Source organism: Magallana gigas, chromosome 1, assembly GCF_963853765.1.
Source record: "Magallana gigas chromosome 1, xbMagGiga1.1, whole genome shotgun sequence".
NCBI lineage: Eukaryota > Metazoa > Mollusca > Bivalvia > Ostreida > Ostreidae > Magallana > Magallana gigas.
In genome coordinates this window covers 71,865,922-71,879,560 of record NC_088853.1, presented here as the reverse complement: position 1 = coordinate 71,879,560, position 13,639 = coordinate 71,865,922, and the positions used below count along the sequence as shown (strand labels likewise).

At 35.6% G+C, this 13,639-nt stretch overlaps 1 protein-coding gene across 7 annotated transcripts in view; it reads left to right on the top strand.

Moving 5' to 3' along the window:
• Positions 1-13,639, top strand: part of LOC117684045 (uncharacterized) — a 365,862-nt gene that overhangs the window by 186,686 nt on the left and 165,537 nt on the right. The window lies entirely within an intron of this gene.

Genomic DNA, 13,639 nt, shown 5'->3' with positions numbered 1-13,639 from the left:
ACACTGCATAAATCATTAAAGAACGAATTTTCTTCTTTCTATTAACATTTTTTTAACCAATTAATAATTACTTATGAAAAGTAAGTAAAATTCAATAAATTATTGTTAATGTACATAAATACGTTAGCTAAAAGAAACAGACAATTTGTCTCCTGTGAGAAATTGAGTCTGACATCATCATGTTTATTTCATGCTGTCAGTAATTTTTCTTAGGTCGCTGTACCAATCGATAAACAGGGCGTGTCAATTTCAGTCCTCTCATCTCGTCAGTTTTAGCCGCTGTAGATTTCGACCAATCGAAAAACGGGGCGTGTTGATTTCAGTATGACTGTTTCTATAGACCTATGAATTAACTATAAGTTTCCGTAAGAAATAGAGGGAATAATACTTGAAAGATGTAAATATAATATTTTGATATGGATCCTGAACAACCAGTGTCTCCCATAGACAACTAACGTTAGTCCCATTATATGTGTATAGATCGTTAGTACAACAATACATCTTATTGTAAGAAGAGCAATGTGAGCAATGGGGTATTATTCAACCAAATGAAATACAGGCAATGATTTGATCTTTCAAAATAATGGGCCCTTACATGCATGTTGTAGAGAGAGAGAACATCGTCATCATTGAAGTCTATGGTGTAGAGTGGGGAGAGTCATATTTTATTGTTTAGAGAGATGTATGAATACATTGAGTATGTGAGAGAGAGAGAGAGAGAGAGAGAGAGAGAGAGAGAGAGAGAGAGAGAGAGAGAGAGAGAGAGAGCAATACTGGCAATCTGTTTAAAAAATAAAATATGCAATGCTATTGTACAAAGAGTGCACAAAAAATCCTGGGTTAAAAAAATAAAGCTAATTCTAAATACATGGTATAAGTGGTTTGTATTTAGCTGTCAAATATATAATCACACTTTGTGCAAAATAAGGAAGTTAGAATGACGAAGGGTGAGTCAGATTGTCATATCGGCCCGTTATCCCCGTTTCTAACAGCGGCCCTTAGAGTTTTAGTCATTGGCCAGGAAAGAGATCCTTCACACTAGAGATCAAATTCAAGTTGTTTTCTCGTCTGGCTCTGTTAAATGTGGTCTTGTTAAATATTCAAAGCATCGTATAGATAAAATTCGTCATCGTTTTCAGTATTTGTTTTATTTATTTATTATAAGAGACAGACAGACGAAGACAGATAGACAGACAATTATAATCACATAAATAAATGTGTAATTACAGATGATGCTACATTAATAAGGGATCAAACTAAAACTACATTGCAAAATATCTGGATGGAATTGGATTATAAAGCTAAATAGCATTTTCAAGTTTAACAAAAATGAAATTGCTCGTCTCTCAGTATATATACCGTTTATATTACGTAATACAAGAACTGGGGATAAGATAAACAGAGAAAACCTTATTTAACTAACTTTACATTTTGTGAATAATCTAAGCACAAACAAGCTGTAATGGAGTAAAGAACTACACTTTATATGTAACATTAGAACCCCCCCCCCAACCCACCCACACACAAACTAAAATCATACCACCTTTTTTAAACTAACGCAAATTATACAACTTTTGAGGTTTTTTATATATAGTTAAAATGCCAATATAGTTCAGCTTAATCGTCGAATTGGGATGTATACAAACAATTTCCGTATACGAATCGTACTCGTTGTTCCAGTCACGTGTTTATACAAACTTCCGGCAAACGTATTTGGGAGTGCACAGAGAAGCCTTAAGTCTACTGAGCTACACAATCTTTAACACCTAATTGTTTTCTACAAGCAGCAATAGTGTTTTTCAAAAAAAGTTAAATGTGGTAAGTGAAATTTACATTTTTTTTTAAAAAGACACCTGAAATATAAGTTCGCATTTGAGCATAGTATCAATGCGGAAGTGACATCTAGTTTAACCAGTTTTGTGTGAACCCACAATATAACATTTCATGCCTCACAATCCACAGTATTCTGATATTTGTATTTAGTTTAATAGGTTTTGTGTGAACCAACACTACCTCATGTCATTAATACCATTAGTTAGACTTGTTTGAATTCAAAATGTGTAGCTAAAATAGGCATACTATTTTTTTTTTTTTGGGGGGGGGGGGGGGTCACTAAAAGTTTTGATTAGTAAAGCAAACTGTTTATTGATATGACGGGATAATTTTAGTTTGTTGTTTTCTACACAAATAAGGCATTTTTTTTTCTTTTTTGACTAAATGGCAATATGTCATTAGAGAATATTTACCACAATATCTTGACTATGAATAAAGAGAGGACAATCCTTTTCCGAATTACCACGTTTAACGACATAAATTTAAATTGGAAATTTAATTATGATTTTTTGCTTGTGTTTGACACAAAATATTTTAAATTATTAAAATTATTAATTAAGAAATTGCACTGATAATACATTCACTTAAACAATAAAATGCATTCTTCGGGATGTGAAGGTAGGAACATTGCAAAAAAAAAAAAATTACTTCATAAACTGCATAAATCATTAAAGAAAGAATTTTCTTCTTTCTATTAACATTTTTTAAACCAATTAATAATTACTTATGAAAAGTAAGTAAAATTCAATAAATTATTGTTAATGTACATAAATACGTTAGCTAAAAGAAACAGACAATTTGTTGAGTCTGACATCATCATGTTTATTTCATGCTGTCAGTAATTTTTCTTAGGTCGCTGTAGGTTTCGACCAATCGATAAACAGGGCGTGTCAATTTCAGTCCTCTCATCTCGTCAGTTTTAGCCGCTGTAGATTTCGACCAATCGAAAAACGGGGCGTGTTGATTTCAGTATGGCTGTTTCTATAGACCTATGAATTAACTATAAGTTTCCGTAAGAAATAGAGGGAATAATACTTGGGAGATGTAAATATAATATTTTGATATGGATCCTGAACAACCAACGTCTCCCATAGACAACTAACGTTAGTCCTATTATATGTGAATAGATCGTTAGTACAACAATACATCTTATTGTAAGAAGAGCAATGTAAGCAATGGAGTATTTTTCAACAAAGTGAAATACAGGAAATGATTTGATCATTCGAAATAATTGGCTCTTGCATGCATGTTGTAGATAGAGAACATCGTCATCATTGAAGTCTATGGTGTAGAGTGGGGAGAGTCATATTTTATTGTTTAGAGAGATGTATGAATACATGGACTATGTAAAAGAGAGAGAGAGAGATAGAGAGCAATACTGGCAATCTGTTTAAAAAATAAAATATGCAATGCTATTGTACAAAAAGTGCACAAAAAAATCCTGGGTTAAAAAAATAAAGCTAATTCTAAATACATGGTATAAGTGGTTTGTATTTAGCTGTCAAATATATAATCATACTGTGCAAAATAAGGAAGTTAGAATGACGAAGGGTGAATCAGATTATCTAGCGGCCCGTTGTCCCCGTTTCTAACAGCGGCCCTTAGAGTTTTAGTCATTGGCCAGGAAAGAGATCCTTCACACTAGAGATCAAATTCAAGTTGTTTTCTCGTCTGGCTCTGTTAAATGTGGTCTTGTTAAATAATCAAAGCATCGTATAGATAAAATTCGTCATCGTTTTCAGTATTTGTTTTATTTATTTATTTACAATATCCTGATGTGGATCCTGAACATCGAACGTCTCCCACGGTCAACTGACATTAGTGCTCTTGTATCTATTGTATGTGTACGAGAGAGAGAGAGAGAGAGAGAGAGAGAGAGAGAGAGAGAGAGAGAGAGAGAGAGACTGACAAAAGTTTTGAAAGTAAAATATATACAAGTAGAAAAATTGCACAAAAACTCCTAGGTAAAGAACAAAAGCTAATGCTAAATACATGGTTTAAGTGGTGTGTATTTAGCTGTCAAATATATAATCAAACTTTGTGCAAAATAAGGAAGTTAGAATGACGAAGGGTGAGTCAGATTGTCATATCGGCCCGTAATCCCTGTTTCTAACAGCGACCCTTATAGTTTTAGTCATTGGCCAGGAAAGAGATCCTTCACACTAGAGATCAAATTTAAGTTGTTTTCTCGTCTGGTTCTGTTAAAATACGCTAATCACCCCTAATGTTGCTTGTCAAGATTTCTCATGATAAGTCTAGCCCCCCCCCCACACCCCATTTTCAATTGGCTTCCGACGCCCCTGAGGATACCCTTCATCAAGTATCAAAGGGCGTTACTCAAGGATATACATGTCTCAAAGTAAACTGTCGGGTAGGTTTATTCTTAAACCAGGCAGGTAGTATCGTTTTTATGTTAATCTTAGTAAAATGTCTGCTTGAAAAAAATGGGGTGATGAAAGACCTTTCCTGCCCCTCCCGTTCGATGTTACGTGTACGTGACTGTAGCATACTTCAGTAGCTTTGTTTCCACGTGTGGCGATCTCTAGGAAACGAAGATCGTGTCAATGTCGGCGCTGGCACGATAAAGATACCCCACACCCACAGAGACAGGAGTGACCAGTGTCCAGGACTGCGTAAAGTCGTAAATATTTTCAGTGTCGTCACGTGGAATGACCTTTGAAGAATAGAAATTATATAAACTATCTATTTACATATATGTGGTAGAGGACAAACCTTTTCCGACCCCCCCCCCCCTCCCCTAAGTTACGTGACGGTAAGCATACTACTACACGGAAGGCGAACTAAATAAAGTGAAGGTCGTGTCATTGTCGGCGCTGGCACGATAAAGAACCTCCACCGCTCCAAAAGTGACCAGCATCTAGGTCTAAAAATGATGGCGTGATTAAAGTCCATCATAGTCCGCTTACAAGTACACAGAGTATCTGCACTTTATCCTACGTAATACATGCATTAAGCCTAGTTTAATAAGCTGTGAACAAATCAACAAATGACGCCCTCTCAGGGACGGCCAGCAGAGGCACTTTTTGTTCACTCTATTTTCAAAAATTCCCCAGTAATTTAATTAAATTACTTAATGCACCTTGGAACCTACCCCCCCCCCCATCCACCTCATTCCCGCAAACAAAATAGTACCCTCCTTCCTTTCTGAAAAATAAAAATATAAATTGTGTGACACAAGACAGAAAATATGCAACATTATTTTAATTTCTTCACACATTATGAAAGAGATATCGGTGATATGTTTCATCGAACCCCTTCTCAGTACCATATATTCAAACAGATTGATTGATTACACACGTTTATTATATCTCCGTACCCTCTTTAACCTTTCTATCAATGCTCTCTATTCGTGTGTATTACTTTTGAATAGGAAAACGGTCTAGGAAAAATAAACTCCTTTTTAAAATAAAGATTCGTCGCATAGTTTGGAAGCTATATCATGACATGCGCGGATCTAGAAATTTGATAAAGTATCGCAAATATGTCTCGGACCCCCCCCCCCCCCCCCCCGGCAAACACAAATTTTCTTTGGACCCCCCCCCCCCCCCCCCCCCCGGGGAAAAAAAGTTTCATGATCCGCGCATGCATGCATGGTAATTGTCGAATATGTGTATTGTTTCTTTAATATCTCTATATAATGGCACTGGCGGTCAGATATCTAAGTATTTTGAATAAAAAATTATAATATCATTCAATTTTACGTTTATAATTTGATTTGATTGAAGTGCATATATGCCGACTATTCATGACATGTTGTTTAGTGACTTCAGTTCAACAAGTGTGATGTTTGTGCTGCTGAAATAAAAAATAAACACGATTTCCGGTGTCAGTCAGAACAAGAGCAGCGTGCTAAAATGATGAAACTTCTTAAACATTGTAAACAAGTCACAGAGTACATCTGCTTCTGGGTAGGAAGATACAATATGAGAGGTCTTAAAAATATCAAAACCTATTCTGACCAATGTTACTTGGAAAAATGTCGTATCATCTGTGGCTTGAATTCCATCTCTTTGTACGTGACATTTTGTGTTACAGAAGTAGATCTACCATCACACCCACTGTACAGAAATTCCTGGACTGGATCCACCTCAACCACTCCGTAAATTCCTGGATCCACCCCACCTTCTTCTTCCTCTAGGTTTGAAATTTTCATTATTCATGATGTCGTATTAAACCACAGCCCCCCCCCCCCCCCCCCACGCAAACACATAATACATTTTTTTTCTTTGAGCATATACCAGTAAATAACTGAAATATAGATGATATTAAATAATTAAGAAAACTAAGTTGATAATAAATACATTTAAAAGTAAACATTTCAATAAGCTTTTTATTTTTGAATGGCCAAAACGTGGGACCAAAACGACTTGGGGTCGAAACTATAGGATGCCGAAACGACAAGCATCACTGTGACGTTAATCGAACAGACGATAGATCAGAGGCAGCAAAATGAAGGATTTTTTTACCCATTTAGATCGATATTGGTTCCCCGTGTAAGAAATGAACAAATGCTGTTTATATTATACAATGTGGTGTACCTGTGGAATTAATTATGCCAGCGAACACGGAACGGAAAGTCTCGAAATTTCTCCAAACCAACTTTGTACAAATGACTACCGGTTTAAGTTTTCATTTGTGTTTTACATATATACAGTGGATGAGAGGAAGAAAAAGACAAATATGGTCATCGGGCTACATAATTCCTATTACCTTTGGGCCAGTGTTCTTGTATTGAATCATCCTTGAAGTAAATTAATGTGTACTGGTGTCAGATAAAATTTTTGTTAGGGGTCCCTAAAAATTAAAAAAACTTATGGGAATTGTTTTATGTCAACAAACAACATGTAATGTTTATGTAAATACATTCATGAATCAGTATTGACCTCTATTACTTATCTGAGTTTGAAAAAATGGAAATTAATATCCATGGTATTGTCACTGAAATATTTTTTAGAGTGTACCAGTTTGTAATATTTTGTGGTCTCTTTACAGGTTCCTGGTGTAACGGGATGCAGTAAACTAATTGACTAAAGAAAGAATATATGTGGTATAGTAGTCATGTATTGTTACTATTACATGTATTATGTAGCTAAACTCTGTATTTTTAGGTCACCTGAGTCATTCAGGAGACCTATTGCTATCACAAGTTCGTTGTCGTGTGTCATTCATATACATTATGGTATATATCTCTTAAGTGGGTATGAGGGCAGTACTGCGAGAGAGAGAGAGAGAGAGAGAGAGAGAGAAAGAGAGAGAAAGAGGGGTCTCTGTTTGTAGATGTGTTATTTCCCACTTGCAAATTTAATGGTTTGACTATTTGCAGTATCTGCATCAATTTTTAAGGCGTCGAGCTAATGCTCGACTGCCTTCTAGCGATCGTCTGGATTGGCAATCGTCCAAAAATTCATGCACTGCACCGCCTTTTAAATGCGCACAAAAAATAAGTTCATTAAAGTATTAAACGTATTACAAGATTTTTATTCCATTTATTCAACAACATTGTGTACAAAAAATCTAACTTTGCCTCCCTGGTTATTGATAACTCTTTGCATAAGTATAAATTTGCCTATTCAAGAATGGCGGATGAATACAAAAGGTGTAAACAATAACTAAATATTATTTTAGTTTATCAATTACATTTTAACTGGAGACCGTGCCCGATAGAAATAAAATTTGATATGTTAATTTATTTGTTATCGGGCACGGCCTCCAAAATGAATGTAAGCGATAAACGTATCTAGTGATTAAACACGATAATGCAGTCGGTTTGGTCGAGCAAAAAATAGCACGTGTTGTGGATTTGTTTGTAAACAACCATTCCATAGGTAATCTTGTTTCAAACGGGAATTGAAATAAATAAAAGTATGTTTTATTATTATAATTAGAGACACACTGTAATCAATGTATTCACCTTGAAAATTTTTTAAAGCAGAAAGAAAATATAATTTTTTTTTAACTTTGAAATTTCTTTGATTTTTGTAACTATGATGAGTTATTGTATTAAAAACGCATCACAACCTATTATATATGGAAATATAGTGATTTTTGTTTTTAAAGAACGCAAAACATAATTCATTTACTTTTTTTATTCTAATATGTATTATTTGATATACGATTATTAGTAGGGCTGGGACGATACTGTACTTAGCCGATTCGGTACATATCACGATACATGATATGCGATACGATACATATCACGATACATTGCAACTAAATGAAAACATGAATAAGGGTTAAAAATTTATTCAATCTGTCGATGTATTACCGCATGTCCAAAGTTATTTTGATAGATTTAAAATGAGCGTTGCACAATTTACAAATTACTTTAGTCTCATATACTCTACTTTTTCATAAACAAGTAATCCAAAAGTTGTCCACACTCCAGATTTAGCTTCCTAACAGTTTTGACAACTCTACGAGGTTTTCCGCCATCTTTGTACTTTCATATTTAGGCGCGCGGACTAAAAATAGCCGATATTTGAAGCTCGGATATTTTTGGAAAATAAAAAGATGTTCGCTTAGGTATCGTTGTATTAATGGTAAATGTATCGATTCAAATATCGTCAAAATAAATATCGTGATGCACCGGTGCATCGGTGGATCGTCCCATCCCTAATTATTAGTACAAAAATTCAAATTATTGATATCATTTTATCAATCTATATAAAAGAAAATGTCAGCTCGACGCCTTTGTGGCCGTTCTGGCCTTTGATTTAACTGTTTATTTGTTCCCTTTATTCTTTTTTATTGAATTCAAAATGTCTTATTATTTATTTCCTCCCTACTCATATACTAACCTGCTTACTGTACATGCATGCACAGTTAGCTTAAACTGATTGAATCGATATGACAGTAAAGTATGGCTCAAGAACTTGCTAGTATATATTAAAATAATCTCTATATAAATTAAAAAAAAAAATATGTCAGTGAGGCAGGTATCGCAGTCTAAACTGAAAAGTAAGTACACCCATTATGTAAAGATGTTTGATCCACTTCTAAATTTATCACTGGAAATATAGCGCGAGAGCACTGTGACGTCATCCATTACCTTTTTCGTCTTTGTTTACGTATCTCGACTCAAAACGAAAGTATGGAAGCTTGTAAGAAATCCCTTGGGTCTCACCAAAAGCTTCTGCGGAACTCAAAATGTGTTTCAAACCTCAAGACTCTGTAAATTACGAGTTAAATGTCGGCCATTTTTTGCATAACACCATGACAATCGCAACTTCTCGGGCCTTTCCGACAGGCTCGGAAAAACACCTCGAATGTATTACCCACTTGGCCAGGCTTCCATGACAACCCTCCTTTTTATAAAACTTGATATAAATACAACACATTTTACGATCTGTTGAGATGTAAGCTAGACTTCAATAAAGTTAATGATATACTCTAAAATATAACACAGAAGCGACTTATAAGGCTGTCTAGCCGATACTTATTTAAATGGGAAGCGACTCCATTTTGTATACAATTCTAACATCTGGTAATGCTAAAACATTTGAGGTGTTTTTCCTAGCCTGCCGTTGCGATTGAACACCACGGGTTAAAACATTAGAGAGCATATTGGGACATTTTGTTTGATGAATCTGTAGGTTTAGCTTGTTCTTTTTCCCGTGCACCTTGGTTCTTAGAGCTCGCTTCACTCGCAATAAATCCATTGTTAATAAGAGCTTACTAAAGATATGTCACATCTAAGAAAAGGTTACAATAGGACCAGACAAAAGGCAAATTTTGGGTATAAAGCCCTCTTTTCTAAAACAGACCTAAATTAAATAATGATGATGTTGAAGACATGAACAAAGAAAACAAGACTACATGTTTAGCAGAGAAAATCTGAGAGAGAGACAGACAGACAGACAGACAGAGAGCTATAGAAAAACAGCAATAGTACATGTTTAGCAGAAGGAGAGAGAAATGAGCAAGAGAGAGAGAAGCAGATAGCAATAGTACATGTTTAGAAGGAGAGAGAGAGAGAGAGAGAGAGAGAGAGAGAGAGAGAGAGAGAAGAGAGAGAGAGAGAGAGAGAGAGAAAGTGAGTATGTGAATCTTCAATAAAGTAAATGATATACTCTAAAATATAACACAGAAGTGACTTATAAGGCTGTCTAGCCGATACTTATTTTAATGGGAAGCGACTCCATTTTTTTTATAAAAATCTAACATCCGGTAATGCTAATACATTTAAGGTGTTTTCCGAGCCTTCCGGAAAGGCCCGAGAAGTTGCGATTGAACACCACGGGTTAAAACATTAGAGAGCATTATGGGACGTTGACAAAAAAATTTGTTGGATGAATTGCTAGCTCGTTATTTTTCCCACGCAAACTGGTTCTTAGAGCTCGCTTCACTCGCTATAAATCCATGGTAAATAAGAGCTTACTAAAGATATGTCACATCTAAGAAAAAGTTACAATGGGACCAGACAAAAGGCAAATTTGGGGTAAGCCCTCTTTTCTAAAACAGGCCTAAAACTAAGTTATGATGATGTTGGAGAAATGAACAAAGAAAATAAGAGTACATGTTTAGCAGAGCAAATCTGAGAGAGAGAGAGAGAGAGAGAGAGAGAGAGAGAGAGAGAGAGAGAGAGAGAGAAGGAGAGACAGACAGACATACAGACAGAGTACATGTTTAATGGAGAAAGTCAGAGATGGTGAGACAAAGAGAGTCAGAGTACATGATGGTCAGAAAAGTGAATGAGAGAGAGAGAGAGAGAGAGAGAGTATATAAATCTGAATGAGAGAGAAATAGACAGAGAAACCTGGCAGACATGGGAAAGGCAGGAAGAAAGAGTGTTTGTTATTCTTACTGAACACAGGTCATCAATAGTCATTGTCTGCAAAGCCACAGACCTCTCAACAGTTTAAAGTATTTCTCTGTAGAGGTCTGACCTGTGTGGAAGTACGTATTGCATCACCATTTTACTCGGTCATGATGAATTAAAGTTTTACGCATGTGCACTCTTTCAAAGCAAGGAGAATAAAACTGGTCAATGCATTATATGCAAACAGAATATGCACATAAAATAAGAATTAAATGCACAAAGTCCAACTACCACAAAAGGAATACAGTAAAACACGATTAAAGCGAACACGCTTATAATGAATGACGCTTACAGCGAAGTGAATTTCAATCCCCAAGACTCAATTTCATGTTGTAAACTTGACGGATATAACGAATTACGCTTATAACAAAGTTAAGTTGGCTGTCCCTGGGACTTCTTTATAGCGTGTTTTACTGTACTACGTGTCGGCCATGAGTATCAGGTGTAACGAAATCGAAGAATTTGTATATTTATATATTGGGTATCTGTGTGACGGGGCCTATTTATGAGCAGTGTTAGGCTTTAAGCAGAAAAAAGTCTGAAAAAAGTAAATGTCAGAGAGAGAGAGATAGAGAGGATAGAGAGAGAGAAGATGTCATATTTAATGGAGAAAGTCAAAAATAGTGAGACAAAGAGAGTCGGAGTACACGTTGCTCAGAAAAGTGAATGAGAGAGAGAGAGAGAGAGATAGCAATAGTACATGTTCAATAGAAATAGATAGAGAAGTATTCATAAAAAATTAAAATGGCCGCCGCTAATAATAATAATGGATATTATAGGTTTCGCTTGGAATTGACAAAAAAAAACAATCAAAATTTTTCTAAAACTTACCATAGTACTTTGTTATAATTGTTTCTAATCACTCTTATATTTTGACTAGGGGTAGATTTATACAAATTCTGAATTACATTTTTTCCGATAACAATGCAAATTCATTTATTTTTTATCATTGTTGATGGCTTGTTGTTTTGTGTGATATCATAACTTTATCATTTCCCGTACTTTTTGGTCGGCGTGACCACAATGTAGACCTTAACGGTGCTACGTCTGAGTCACAACAGTTTAACGGTACGCCCGTACCCAGGGAACACGTGAGAAAGAGAACTAGTTTGGATGTCAAATTAGACTGGTTCGATGTAACAGGTGGTGAAAACTCAAGTCTCAACCGTGACTCGAACCCAGGGCCTCTTGCGTACCGTGCCAAGGCTCTAACCACTAATTAAGCTATTGAGACACAATACATGTATATTAACTGACAGTCACACACCTGTTAACCCGGTGACAATTGTTTAATGGTACGCCCGTACCCAGGAAACACGTGAGAAAGAGGAAAACTAGTTTGAATGTCAGATTAGACTGGTTGGCTGTCATTGATTACAAGCGCAGCTCGTATAATCCTAGCGGCATCGTTTGGAATCAAGAGCAAGTTATCCAAACTAGATGTCAGATAAGGACTCATCTTATTATTGTACGTCAGGAATACCTGTTTTAATAATACTGTGTTGTGGTTAATAGAGATATAAACTTGTGAATGTAAACAATAGGTGACAGAGAGGACCACAGTCACACCAGTCACAATTTTTATTAACAACTAGTAGACTAATTGTTCACGGAACAATAAGAGGCCTTTCCAACTTTTATAAGGATTAAAAAAAATTCCAAAAATGTTGTTAATTATTGAGTAATTCGAGAAAAATCAATATACATTGTATATCCAAAATAAAAATTTCTTCCGCAATGCGGTATCAAACAGAGAACCCTAAGATTTGTAGGCGAGAGTGTTGCCACTTCGCTATTTCGCTTGCTACTTGATAGGAGGTAAAATTTGTTGAGTTGTGTAGTCAATTTGGATGATGATAGAAAGAAGAGATGGAGCGTTCTTCCGTCCATCTGAAGTTGATACCCAATGTTGTGAAACCTTAATAGATAGGCGTCTAGCGATTGGTTGAGAGAACAGTATTTGTTCATCAGTTTATTAATAAAAATCAGTGCTGCTTGTAAACAATGTGGCCGTATAGCGTTGACTTAGAAATAAACAAGCCAGGTCAAACTCTGGTCGCCAGCGGGTATTTGAAGGTGTGGGGATGTCACGTCGGCTTAACTGATGCGCATTCTCCTGTGGATTTGAAATGCACATGCATAGAAATATATTAAGTTTAACTGTCATGCATTCGTGGATTACAAGTATGGAAAATCTTAACTGAATTAAGGCCAGTCATGTATTTCAGCCAAGTCGGTAAATAAACAAACTGAAAGAAAATGTAAACTAAATTTATATAAAATCGGTATCTGGGAAGGAAGAGTTATCTTTCGTAGAACTTCAGCACAAGTCGTCACAGGTAGCTGATAGAACTGTAAAAACAGATTTTCAGTGAAATTTGAGCATGAATTTGTTGGATACACAAAATTTCGCCGTCAAGTTCAAGTTCATATAAGAATTCAATCCTTGTACAAAAGAAGGGAAAAAAGGGGGGGGGGTCTAATTGTACACTGCAATTTGGCAACCCCTTCAGTTTGTTTTATTAATAATTGTAAATTTAATTCAGCGCTTATTGAACTATGAACAATTGTTGACATGTACGTGAATGCATGTGCAATGTTTTTCAGCTATTAAAAATCGACCATAACTTTCACATCAACCGCTAAATAGTGAAAGTAGTATGTCAAAGACGAGTGAAAATCTCCATCTCGAAAGCGCTTGATCATGTTGAATCCTCATTCGTTTATTGGACTGTAAATGTTTACCTTCAAATATTTTTTGCTGATCAAATACAGAAAGGCCATTGTGATCAATGTATTTATAAAGTTTTTGTCTACTTCATTACAGTGTGACATGAAACTTATAGGAGTGACTGGAAATCCGAGACGACCGGGAATCGGAGACTTCATTGTATTAACTCATCTTTACTGTATTAGCTTGTCTTCAACATAGGGTTTTTTATGTGGTATTGATTTTGCTCTACATCA